Source organism: Oxyura jamaicensis, chromosome 4, assembly GCF_011077185.1.
Source record: "Oxyura jamaicensis isolate SHBP4307 breed ruddy duck chromosome 4, BPBGC_Ojam_1.0, whole genome shotgun sequence".
NCBI lineage: Eukaryota > Metazoa > Chordata > Aves > Anseriformes > Anatidae > Oxyura > Oxyura jamaicensis.
The window spans coordinates 34,631,701-34,642,658 of record NC_048896.1 but is presented as its reverse complement, the minus strand read 5'-3'; the positions used below and the strand labels follow the sequence as shown (position 1 = coordinate 34,642,658).

Sequence of the window (10,958 nt, the reverse complement as noted above, 5' to 3'; positions counted from 1 at the left end):
TTCCTTCCTTCCTTCCTTCCTTCCTTCCTTCCTTCCTTCCTTCCTTCCTTCCTTCCTTTCGTCCTTTCGTCCTTTCCTCATTTCTTTCGTCCTTTCTTTTGTGCTTTCGTCCTTTCATCCTTTCTTTCGTCCTTTCATCCTTTCTTTCATCCTTTCATCCTTTCATCCTTTCATTCTTTCTTTCATCCTTTCATCCTTTCTTTCATCAAAACTTTATTCTTTACTTAGATACAGAATTTGTCATCATTGCTACAAATTATATAAAATAATTCAATTAAAAACAACAAAAACAAAACAAAACAAAAACAACAGTAAACATCTTTAAAATCTGTATTTCCCTTCCATGCTTATTTCACATGTGCTATCATGAAATTGTAGAATGATTCAGGTGGGAAGGGACCTTAGAGCTCATCTATTTCCAATCCCATGCCATGGGCAGAGGCCGTTTCCACTATGCCAGGTTTCTCAAAGCCCCATAACACCTGACTTGTGTGGACAACCTGTTCCTGTGCCTCACCACCCTCTGAGTAAAGAATTTCTTCAAAAATCTGATCTAAAGCCCTCCCCTTTCAGTTTAAAGCCATTACCCCTACAATCCCTACTATCCCTACAATCCCTGACAAAGAGTTCCTCCCCATCTTTCATGTAGGCCTCCTTTAGTTTCTGGAAGGCTGCTATAACATCGATTATATATATATAATCTGTATTCATATCCTCCACTCTCCAAATATCATTTAAAAACAGGCTTGAATCACCATTTTGAAAGTGCAGTTTAAAGTGACCTTCTCTTTATCTTCTTTTCCTGGAACAATTTTAAATCAGAGAAATATCTCCTTTTAAGTAGTCAGAAGGTTTTATCTTACTCCATCATTCCTGATGACAGGAATAAATTCTGAATTTATGCAGTCATGTATTTAAAGAATATATGTATATATGTGAGATATTTCATATTAGTAATCCTAAATTTCTGGTTTCCAAGTTTTATGCATACTCTCCCCTTATACTCTTTATATCATCGGTATGTTTCATTGTAGAGGTGATGATGGGACTGCAACAATGATGAGGCTGTATCCATAACTTACAAAACTCCAGTAACACTATTGCTTCATACACAATAATTGCTCCGGAAAGTTCTTAACTCTCAAACTTTGAGAACAGGTTAAAAAATCCATTTCTGCTACTACTTTATGAAATCTCCTTGTAAGTTTATGCATGTTTAAATAAAGGCTGGTTCTAATCTGAAAATGTGAGCCTACTTATCTTTTGCATGCTTACATATCCTGGTAGCAGATGTTGGGGAAGCACTTGAAAGGAAGAAAAAGCTTTCCATTTTTAACTCAGTGAATTTCAGAACAGAGCAAGCAACACATGGACTTTAAATGATAATGTTTGCCTACAGTAAACAGCACACTTGGTAAGTCCTGATTTTATTTGGGCTGCACATATATAATTTCTAAAGTACATTTTACAAAATGAAGAAAATTCCAGCAAAGTACACTTGTGAATGAGTAAACAGTGTAAGGGATTAGGGAACAGACAATACTGTGACACACCCCAGAATGAGCCATCTAGCTGTGTTAAGAGAAAAAAAAAAAAAAAAAATCAGTGTTGTGAGCTCCTCCCTTGTTTTCACAGTAAAAAGTTGTGTGTGTAGAAATATATATATATATATATATGTATATGTATAAACTTCGGAAACTAAGATTTGAGCTGTAAACCAAAGCATGCAAGGGATTTCTGTGCAGCAATTTTGCCATAATTCTCTTTATATTCAGCTCAGTAGAGAAACTCTGGAATACCAAGTATTCCAAGTGCCTAAAGTACAGCAATGTGACGACAATATATACATACATACATATATATATAAATGAATAAAAATAAAAATAAAAAATAAAAGTAAATGATAGTCAAGAGTACCCAAACTTTTGAAAACACTTAATAGACATGAAGCTAAAAAAGAAGCTGGAGAAGTATACATAATTCGTTTATTCAGGTTCAAATATTTCCTCTTCCTTATTGTAATGGACCTACATAAGGAATCCAGGGAATGCTCTGAAATTGCTAGCAATATTATCCTGACAGAGAATGGACAAACTGAGACATTTTCTAATGATTCCCCCGGAGAAAAGAAGTGTCACATATTCCAAGTAGAGCAAAAAATTAGAATGAGAAACTCTTCCATTTCAGAAAAGCCTGGTGTTTTGTCTTGTGACTGTTCTTTGCTGCGGGACCTAGTCACTAGTCCAAAACAATTTGAATTACAGTGTATTCATGTAAAAAGTACTAACCAGACTTCTCTGGCATAGCTGTGTCCTTCAAACAAGAACTACTTCAACCAAAGAATCTTTTGATTACTTTTATGTTTCACGTCTTGCATTTCAAGGTAAAGATGTCAAAATCATAAATTTAGGTGGAAGAACTATGAATGCTCATGACTTCAAAACACTTCCATTTGAAGTGAGGTGTTAGCAAAACACTTCCATTTGAAGTGAGGTGTTAGCACATTATTTTGTTTTATTCCAATTTTTGCTTAAAAAAATACATTGAAAGAAAATTGGACTGTAGGAAACATTTCGTAAATTCTTACATTCTGGTAAAATTATCAATTTTCTTCAAAAACAACAGCAAAACTCTACATTCAAAGCAACAAGATATTGTTCATACTGTCCTTGTTACTGTCTGAGAAACTGTTTTCACAAAAAATAAATAAATCTCAAAAGATGCTTTTAAGGACAATTTATGGTTTACTCTCCACTTACAAAGCTAGCCCTGAGATGCCCCTGTCTTTATAAGTATTCCAGAATGGGAAATGAATTGCATTCATGAACTGCTCCATGTACTCCACCAGTACTTCAAAGAAATTCTTTGTATACTGGAAACTGGTGTCATTACATTAATTATGACAAATTATACCATGATGACTCTGCATAGACAGTTATGTTCATAAGACTATCAGTCCACCTTACTGCAGTAGGAGGGACAGAAGCTCAGTCCAGGCTGATCTCCACTTGAATGAGTACCCTTCAGCAAGTTTTTCTTACAGCTCTGAGCCTTCCTTTTAGTAAGTATGGCTATTTTAATTCTAACAAGGCCAGATGTGAAGAAAAGAGCTTTTTACTGGTTCTGTGGCCAAAGTATCAAACAGAAAAAAATACATATATATATATATATGTTTGTTTGGAATGCTTGAATGCTTTCCTTAGGAACTGTAACCACACTAAGTTCATTTTGGTGCCTCATATTGAAATTGAAGTTATAATTTGTCCACACCTACAGAACTTTCCAAACAGAAATATGGTGTTTATGCGTCAACTGTCTTACATTTTAAACAATTCATATTGCTCCTTTTACCAGCTGCATTATAATCAGTTACCTTAGATCTTCTATTTCTCTCTGAATGGGGGACAACTCAATAACATTTTCACCATTCTGGCATCAAAGATACAATAAAATGTTTGGAAAATAATGATCATAGAACATTACGGCAGACACAGTTTTGTTTTTTTTTTTTTTTTTTTTTTATCTGGCCATGAGAAGATAACTCTGTCAGGCATGCTATTCAGCAGGTGATACAATTTGATATAGGAAATCACTCCAGATCTTGAAAGCCACATTTAGTGAAAATTTACTGTTCTGTTTATCACTGATAACTTCTTAAGACCTTTACCATTACTTTGGTTGCCTACTTTTATTCAGATAAGTGAGACATATTTTGCACTTCACCAGTCCCCTCCCCTGCCACCCTTCTCTTCTTCAATTTATTGAGGTACCTAAAGTATAGTCATTAAAAATACGAGTTTTATGCATTTTAAATTGTTTTTTTCCTTTATTCAAAGTCAAAATTTTAAGGTATTGTGCTTGTGTTTTCTAACATACTATGAAGCTAAATCTTAGGGAAATCAAGCAAACCATTTTAATCAGGAAGTCTCATTAATCTAATTCTTTAGGTTTTTGGAAGAGAATTGGATGCAAATGAATTTCTTCAGTTAAATAAAATACATTTAATTTTATATACCTTACATATAAACTTTTATATATGTATATATATACTTTATATATATACCTTTATTATATTTTTAAACTGGATAGGTTTTTACATGTAGTTTTTAAAAGTTTGGATCTAACTCTTTTATCTGTCATGAAAAGAAATGTCCCTTCTGTTGCTGGATGACATTAATATTGCACAAGATAACTTGTCATGTTTTTAAAGGTCTGCAGACTCGATGCGAATGGAAAGTAATGGAGAAGAATGCATATAATTAGGTAATTTTTTCCTCTTCCAATTATAAGACAAAAACACAGTTTTAGATTTGTATGCATTTGATTATGTTTCTACTTTTTTTGTAGGCTTTCACTTTCAAGAAAAAAACACTGTTATATGCCCATTATTTATCATAATACACAAGTTTATACAATACAATAGTTTACATGACTAGTCAAAATCACTACTCTACATTATACCTATTGCTATCTGTTGCTTATTACTTCTGGAACAGGTGCAGCCCACAGTAAATTCCAGCCCTGGTCTCATAAATACAGGCCACAATCCTGAATTGTTAAATAGATGAAGGCAGAAATAATGACTTGCCGATTTGTTGAACACCTGCCATGGTGCTAGCAATAGCTCTAAACCTACACATTACCCCATATTGTAGTTGTGCAGACATGTGTGGACTGACTTTGGGAAAAATAAACTGCATGATCCAGAACAGCTTTCAAGAGCCCTCAATTGGAACAGGCCATATGTATAATAAATATGTATAATTATTTTTCTTCCAAAAATATTAAATATGTCCTTCCAACATGGAAATTAAGTCTTAATCAATAATTAAATCTTAATCAGTAATTAAATAATGAATATTCACAATACAACAATAATGCAAGTAAAGACATACATGGGGGAGAAATTAAACTAGTTCTTAGAAACATCTTTACTGTGGAGAGGGTTAGAGCCCTTCCTTATTAGCAGTGTTTTATTTCCTTATGTGTCAATACATCTTGCCAAATTTGTGCATCCAACATTTCAAAATTAGAAAATCCTAGGTCACTTAGTCATTTTTTTTTGAAAAGCATTGAAAAATGAACAAGGTCTAAGCCAATGGAAACTTTAAGATTTGTTTTAAGTGTGAGTAGAAATAGATAAATAGTGAAGGTTTTTAAAATCCATTCTGTAGTTTTCACTTTTTTTTTTTTTTTTTTTTTTTTTTTTCCCATGTCTTCCTGCGTTGCGTTGCTCATGGAAATCATTTGATGCTTATTTCAATTGGTGTGTCATCTTCTGTACCATTACCATTATTACCATTATCATGTAAAAGACTGTAGACAAAGATACTATGAAATTGAACATTCATGCAACTATTGGTTCACTTTAAAGAAGAAAAATTGTATCATGAGATACAGTTGATCAAGCAGATGTGACTGTCAGTTTTCCCAGCACCACTCTATGAAAACCTCTTTCCAAATTCTGGAAGATATGGCAAGTCAGTAGACTAGTGTAGCTGACATAGATCTGAATAACTTTATTTAAAATTATTGTTCTAGATATTAGTTATCTCCATAGACAGAAATATTCAATATTTATGTCTTGAGTTGAATGATGGGTGGGAAACTGTTTTCTAATCCTGGATTTTTTGAGATTATGTAATATTTCCCCAGTTTAAATGTTAATTTCTAATATCACTAACCAAAGAAGAAAAATATATAAAATTATATATCTCTAAATTACTATTTCAGATTTGGTCATACTATGAGAATTCCATTTTCATTTAAAAAAATGAATTAATTTTTACTGCAGTAAGGTTGCATTTTGAAAAGGAGTCATATTGAACTAGAAAAAAAAAAAAAAGAGAGAACCTCAAAACCGCCCAAATTTTTTTTTTTTTTTTTTTTTTTTCACAAAGTATTTCTAAGTGTCATGTTGAAACACAAAAATGTATGTATTCTCACTGCTGCAGTATTTATTAATTTAGGGAATAAAAGGAGCAGCTGACTTTGTGATATTATTCAGTCACTTTTTGAGAAGAAATAGATCAAATTCCTGCTCTAAGTGAAAGATAATAAATACTTGAAACTCTTCTGTTTTATCAAGTATAGGCACCTTAACTACCTAGTTAGCAATATCCAAGACACATAAACAGAATTCACTTACCTAAGAAGGTGAGAAGAGAAGGTTAAAGTGTGAAACATACTTCTGTAGTTGAAATGCCTAAAAGATACATTGAGAATGACTGAAGAAGAAAATCAGATTGTTGCACAAGCAACAAAGCTAACAGTGCTTGGTTGTTGATGACGCTTTGTTTCTTAATGCTTCCCAACTATTTGGCACTGTTTATTCTGTGAGCCTTGGTCAACCAAAAAAACATCACAGTCTTGGTACTGTATTCATCCTATTTGTTCAAACACACATACATGCTGGTTGGCAGGCTATGTACATGTGCTACTTACACTGACTACTGTTCAACATATACTGGATAACTCTACATGCCTTCTCTTCACAGTGATGTTTAATTCAGATTATTCACAAAAATTGTATGAAAGACACTTCTAATCCTCAGTTAGACTTAGTTAAAACAGACCAAGCAGTTCAAGTGTTATTAGGGAGGGAATGATAAATAGACAGACAGATTAATCTTTAATATAATCACTTTTCATTATCCTATGTGCTAAAATTTGTCTGATTCAGAAATTATGTATATTAGCTAAACTTGAAAACCTGGAAATAGATTTAGATTTTTGAGTTGCCTCTTTAATCTTATTTTCAGATATCACAGTGTCAGTTCATGAATGTCAGTAATGTAGTTTGTAAAACAATAGTTAATAACCCAAGTTTTCTAAAGTGATAATTTCTCTCTGATTTCTTTCCCAAGTACTGTTTTGAATATTGGGAAGCAAATTGTTACTGAATTCAGCAAAAATAGGAGGAAAAAGAAATCTCAGATCTTATTAGTAATGCTACCATGTAAAAAATAATTTGAAATCAAGGGGAAAGGTATGTTTAGCGCATTAGAAAATGAGATACAAGAAGTGTAGCATTATATTTTAGTGTTGGAGAAAAAATATATATTTCTTTATTCAAAAGTAATCTGTAATCAAGTTTCAGCTGTTATTCTTGGGAGTCAGAGAATACTTAATCTTAAACATTTACTGAACTTGCACTTGATTGGAAAAAGCATTTAAGACATTATACTAAATGTGTTGGGCATTTGCAGTTCATGATTGTCATTTATATATCTTTATTAGAAGGAGAAAACAGAGATGTCCTGACGGGCCTGATATGCTAGAAAATAAAATAGGGTTACTGGTATAAAATGGCATGGATTTGTCTGTCTTTTATACATTTGTCAATGTTTCTTAAACTCCTGTCCTTACAAGCTGCCAGGAAAAATTCCACATATCCAATACTGAGAAAAGTCACAGTATATATTCTATAAAGGTCAACACTCTTTTGTGATTGTAGGCTTTAAATATTTTTTTCTTTCTTTATTTTTTACTTTCCAGGTCACGATGGACCTTCTGGTTAACATTTTACATTTTTGTATGGCTTTATTCTGGCATTTAGCACAGCTCAAGAGTTATGCACTTGTCAAAACAATAAAAATCTGGAGCATATATGATTTATTTTTTATTTCATTATTTTTAGAAATGTCTAAGTATTGTTAACATCAACAGGAAAGAGAGTGACAATGAAGCATAAAATAAAAGTACATTTTTTTCTTATATGTATCCAGTAGAAGTCATCTTAATTTAATATGGTAATAAAGATACAATGACAATATTTTACTCAAAATGAGGAAATGTATGTCCTAATAGGTGATGGGCCAGAGCAGTAATAATTTTAATCACAAAAGGCACTTAAACAGCATGATCCCAGTCAAATGCATCAGAATCTTTTACTGTGAGTTACTGGCTAAGCTTTTTTAGGTAGATTATTGTAGTGAGAGCAGATGGTCTCAGTTTATGCCTTTTGTTCTGCACAATTATTGATGTGGATGCTAATATGAGACAATAAGTGGGCTATTTTTTGTCTATAATTGACATTAAATGGGTAATATTGAGGAAGCATTATGACTAGCTGACAGATTCAAATCCATGTAGTCCTTACTAAAAATCATGCAAGTTCAGAATGTTGTAGTCAAATTACCACCATAATTATCCCTACACAAAAGAGAAACAGAACAAAGAATCAGCAGGGAGAAAAATCCTTCAAGAGTATTTATGGTCTGCAAAGTACCACAGTAAAATTTCAAATACACAGAGGTGACATTCAGGCATCTCTCCATCCTTATGTATCCATGTTTGTATATACATCCTAACGTGGGCATGTGCTCTGTCCACACAGCTGTTGTGATTTTATGAGTACAAATACCTGCTTGTGTTCACGGAACCAGCAGCAGCTTCCATCCAGGAAGATCAAGCATCTGCCCTCTTTGGGTTGCACCTTTGTTGTAGCTACTAAATAACAAAATGAAATCACCCCTGCCTTGCTGATAATCAGCAATATTATTTACTTTCTTATTTCAGAATGGTCAGGAAGGCCAAAGATCTTATGTGTATGTGAACGTTTGAAAGTTTTGTTTTGCTTTGTTTTAAATCATTGTTTCTCCTGTACATTAGTACAATTAAGAGTGAGAATACAGGTTGTGTACAGGTTAAACTAACATCTGTCAGAAATGTCACTGGGAAAGTTGATTCTGCTCGAGGCAGGAGAGATGGACAAGATAATCTCTTGAGGCTCCTTCAAAGCCCATTTTCTGTGGTTCTGTGATAATGTACTGTAGTAAGCTTTTACTGAGGGAAAACAAACAGCAACACTGAATTTAACTTGGTATTTAGAACTTTTAATACCTAATTGAAATCTATAATACTTCTATAATATTTCCAGCTTACATATGAATTTGTGCCAACTCAAAGTTCCTGAGACACAGGTGTTAAGCACAGATATACATTTGCCATGTGTGTCCTAATTTTCTCCATAACTTTCACCTACAGACCTCAGTATGAGCAACAACCTTTTGAGTGATCTAAGTTCTAACCATTTGAACTGGATACACCCTGATTTCAGCAGTTTGTGATGGAGAAAATATATATATATATATATATAGCAAATTTAATATCAAATCCCAATTGTGTTCATATCAGTGAAGTTTTGGTAGTTTTATTATGATTATTATTATTGCAATTAATAAAGACCATTTTTTCAACTGATGAAAAAAATGATACTCTCCTTCATTTTATAAGGCAGAGCCATAGAACTTATGTAAGTTTTTAAAATATATGGATAATTGTCAATAATCATTATGCTTTTGTTGTTGTTGTTGTTGCTGATGTTGTTGTTGTTTTTCAAATTGAAATAGTCAATGGATTGTTAGAGAGGAAAGTCAGTGTGATTCAAGTTTTAGTACTAGGATGCTGAAAGACATTTGGATTCCAGAATTTGGACATGCAGAAGTTATAGACTTATAAAAATAGCTACACTAATGTTTTAACATGACCTTGAAATTAGGTCTATATGCTAAAATGACAGACTTTCACTATGAATCCTGGCAAAATGTTTTGCACTGGGAACTACATATTAGAACTGTTATTCTGGTCCTGCCAGAAAATCATTTTGGCAAATCACAGAACCAGTTTTAATAATCTGTGTTTTTGTGAAGGTGGATTATTAAGCTTGTTTACTTTGGACAAGTGGTTACAAAGTATAATTTCAGTGTGTTTGTGAAAGAAGGTCCCATAAAAATGTGATCCACATTATTCATTTGCTATATAGGACCCTCTAATTTCTGTACTGTAACACATGCTTATATTAGATACTATGCAAGCAACACAAAAGCACTTCACAGGCTTCTCATATTCATACATTCCAGCAGCTGGACAGACTTAGCCTTCATATTCTTAAGACAGCTGTATGTTTTACTAGTTCTGCAGTTCTTATATGAAATTATTCCTTAATGTTAAAATGCATTTACATTTAAAATCCCATCTTAAGCTATTATATATTTCTATTTTTTCCTGGTATAAATGGGCAGAGCTTGGCTGAGTTCAGTGGAGGTTTGTCAATATGCATATGTTTGGTAGCTGGTTGCTTATTTTCCAAACAACATGTAATTTAGGAAGAATTGAGAATGGCTTTTGCAAAGAGGTACTATGATATTTACTTTTTCTTTTGATGACAGTTAAAACACAGACAACATGGGAATGCTTATTTATTATGAGGAGACATTATTTACTGGGTTCTAAAGAATTCAACTAAAATGAAATGGAACTGTTTTGTTCTGCTGCATTCAGTTTCTGAAAGACATTTTAGGTGAACACTTTCATCGGTTTTTCACTGAATATTCAGTGATTTACTTTGTCCATATCTTGTTATATGATTCCATTAACTCTTTCAGGAAAGTTATTAGTGAAGGAAGAGGGTGAAAACAATGTCTTATTAGCCATTAGTGATTTAAGTAGGAAATTGTATACTTGTAATTGGATCTTTATGTTTTATACAATTAAAAATCCTGTCTTTTTCATGTCTCATTTGTTTTTCTACCTTGACTGGATTTTTTTTTTTTTTTTCATTTGAGTGTGTGTATGTACATGTTAAGATAACTTATTACCTACTGATCATGATCAAGTTTATTTGTAAATTGAATCTCAGCTGTAGGTCAGTCATCCGATCCTGCTCTAGTATTTCTTGTGCATATATGTCTTTCTGACTTCAGTGCAAATTACACATCATCTAAGGACAGAATGACAGATGACTTAAAACTTTTCATTTAAGGTGAAGATTCACTTTCTAAGTAATGCTTATATGTGTACTAAAATTTCTGCTCTTCCATAGGTTTAGAGACATTTTCTTTTTCTTTTTCTTTTTCTTTTTCTTTCTTTTTCTTTTTCTTTTTCTTTTCTTTTTCTTTTTCTTTTTCTTTTTCTTTTTCTTTTTCTTTTTCTTTTTCTTTTTCTTTTTCTTTTTC

General features: G+C 32.6%; 1 long non-coding RNA gene across 1 annotated transcript in view; it reads left to right on the top strand.

Annotated features, from left to right (window-relative positions):
* The first annotated feature begins 1,299 nt into the window (after positions 1-1,299).
* LOC118167231 overlaps positions 1,300-10,958 on the top strand; it is a 12,258-nt gene continuing 2,599 nt past the window's right edge. The window contains exons 1-2 of the long non-coding RNA XR_004751034.1: positions 1,300-1,414; positions 4,211-4,263. This is a non-coding gene — a long non-coding RNA (uncharacterized LOC118167231). The remainder of the gene's footprint in view (positions 1,415-4,210; positions 4,264-10,958) is intronic.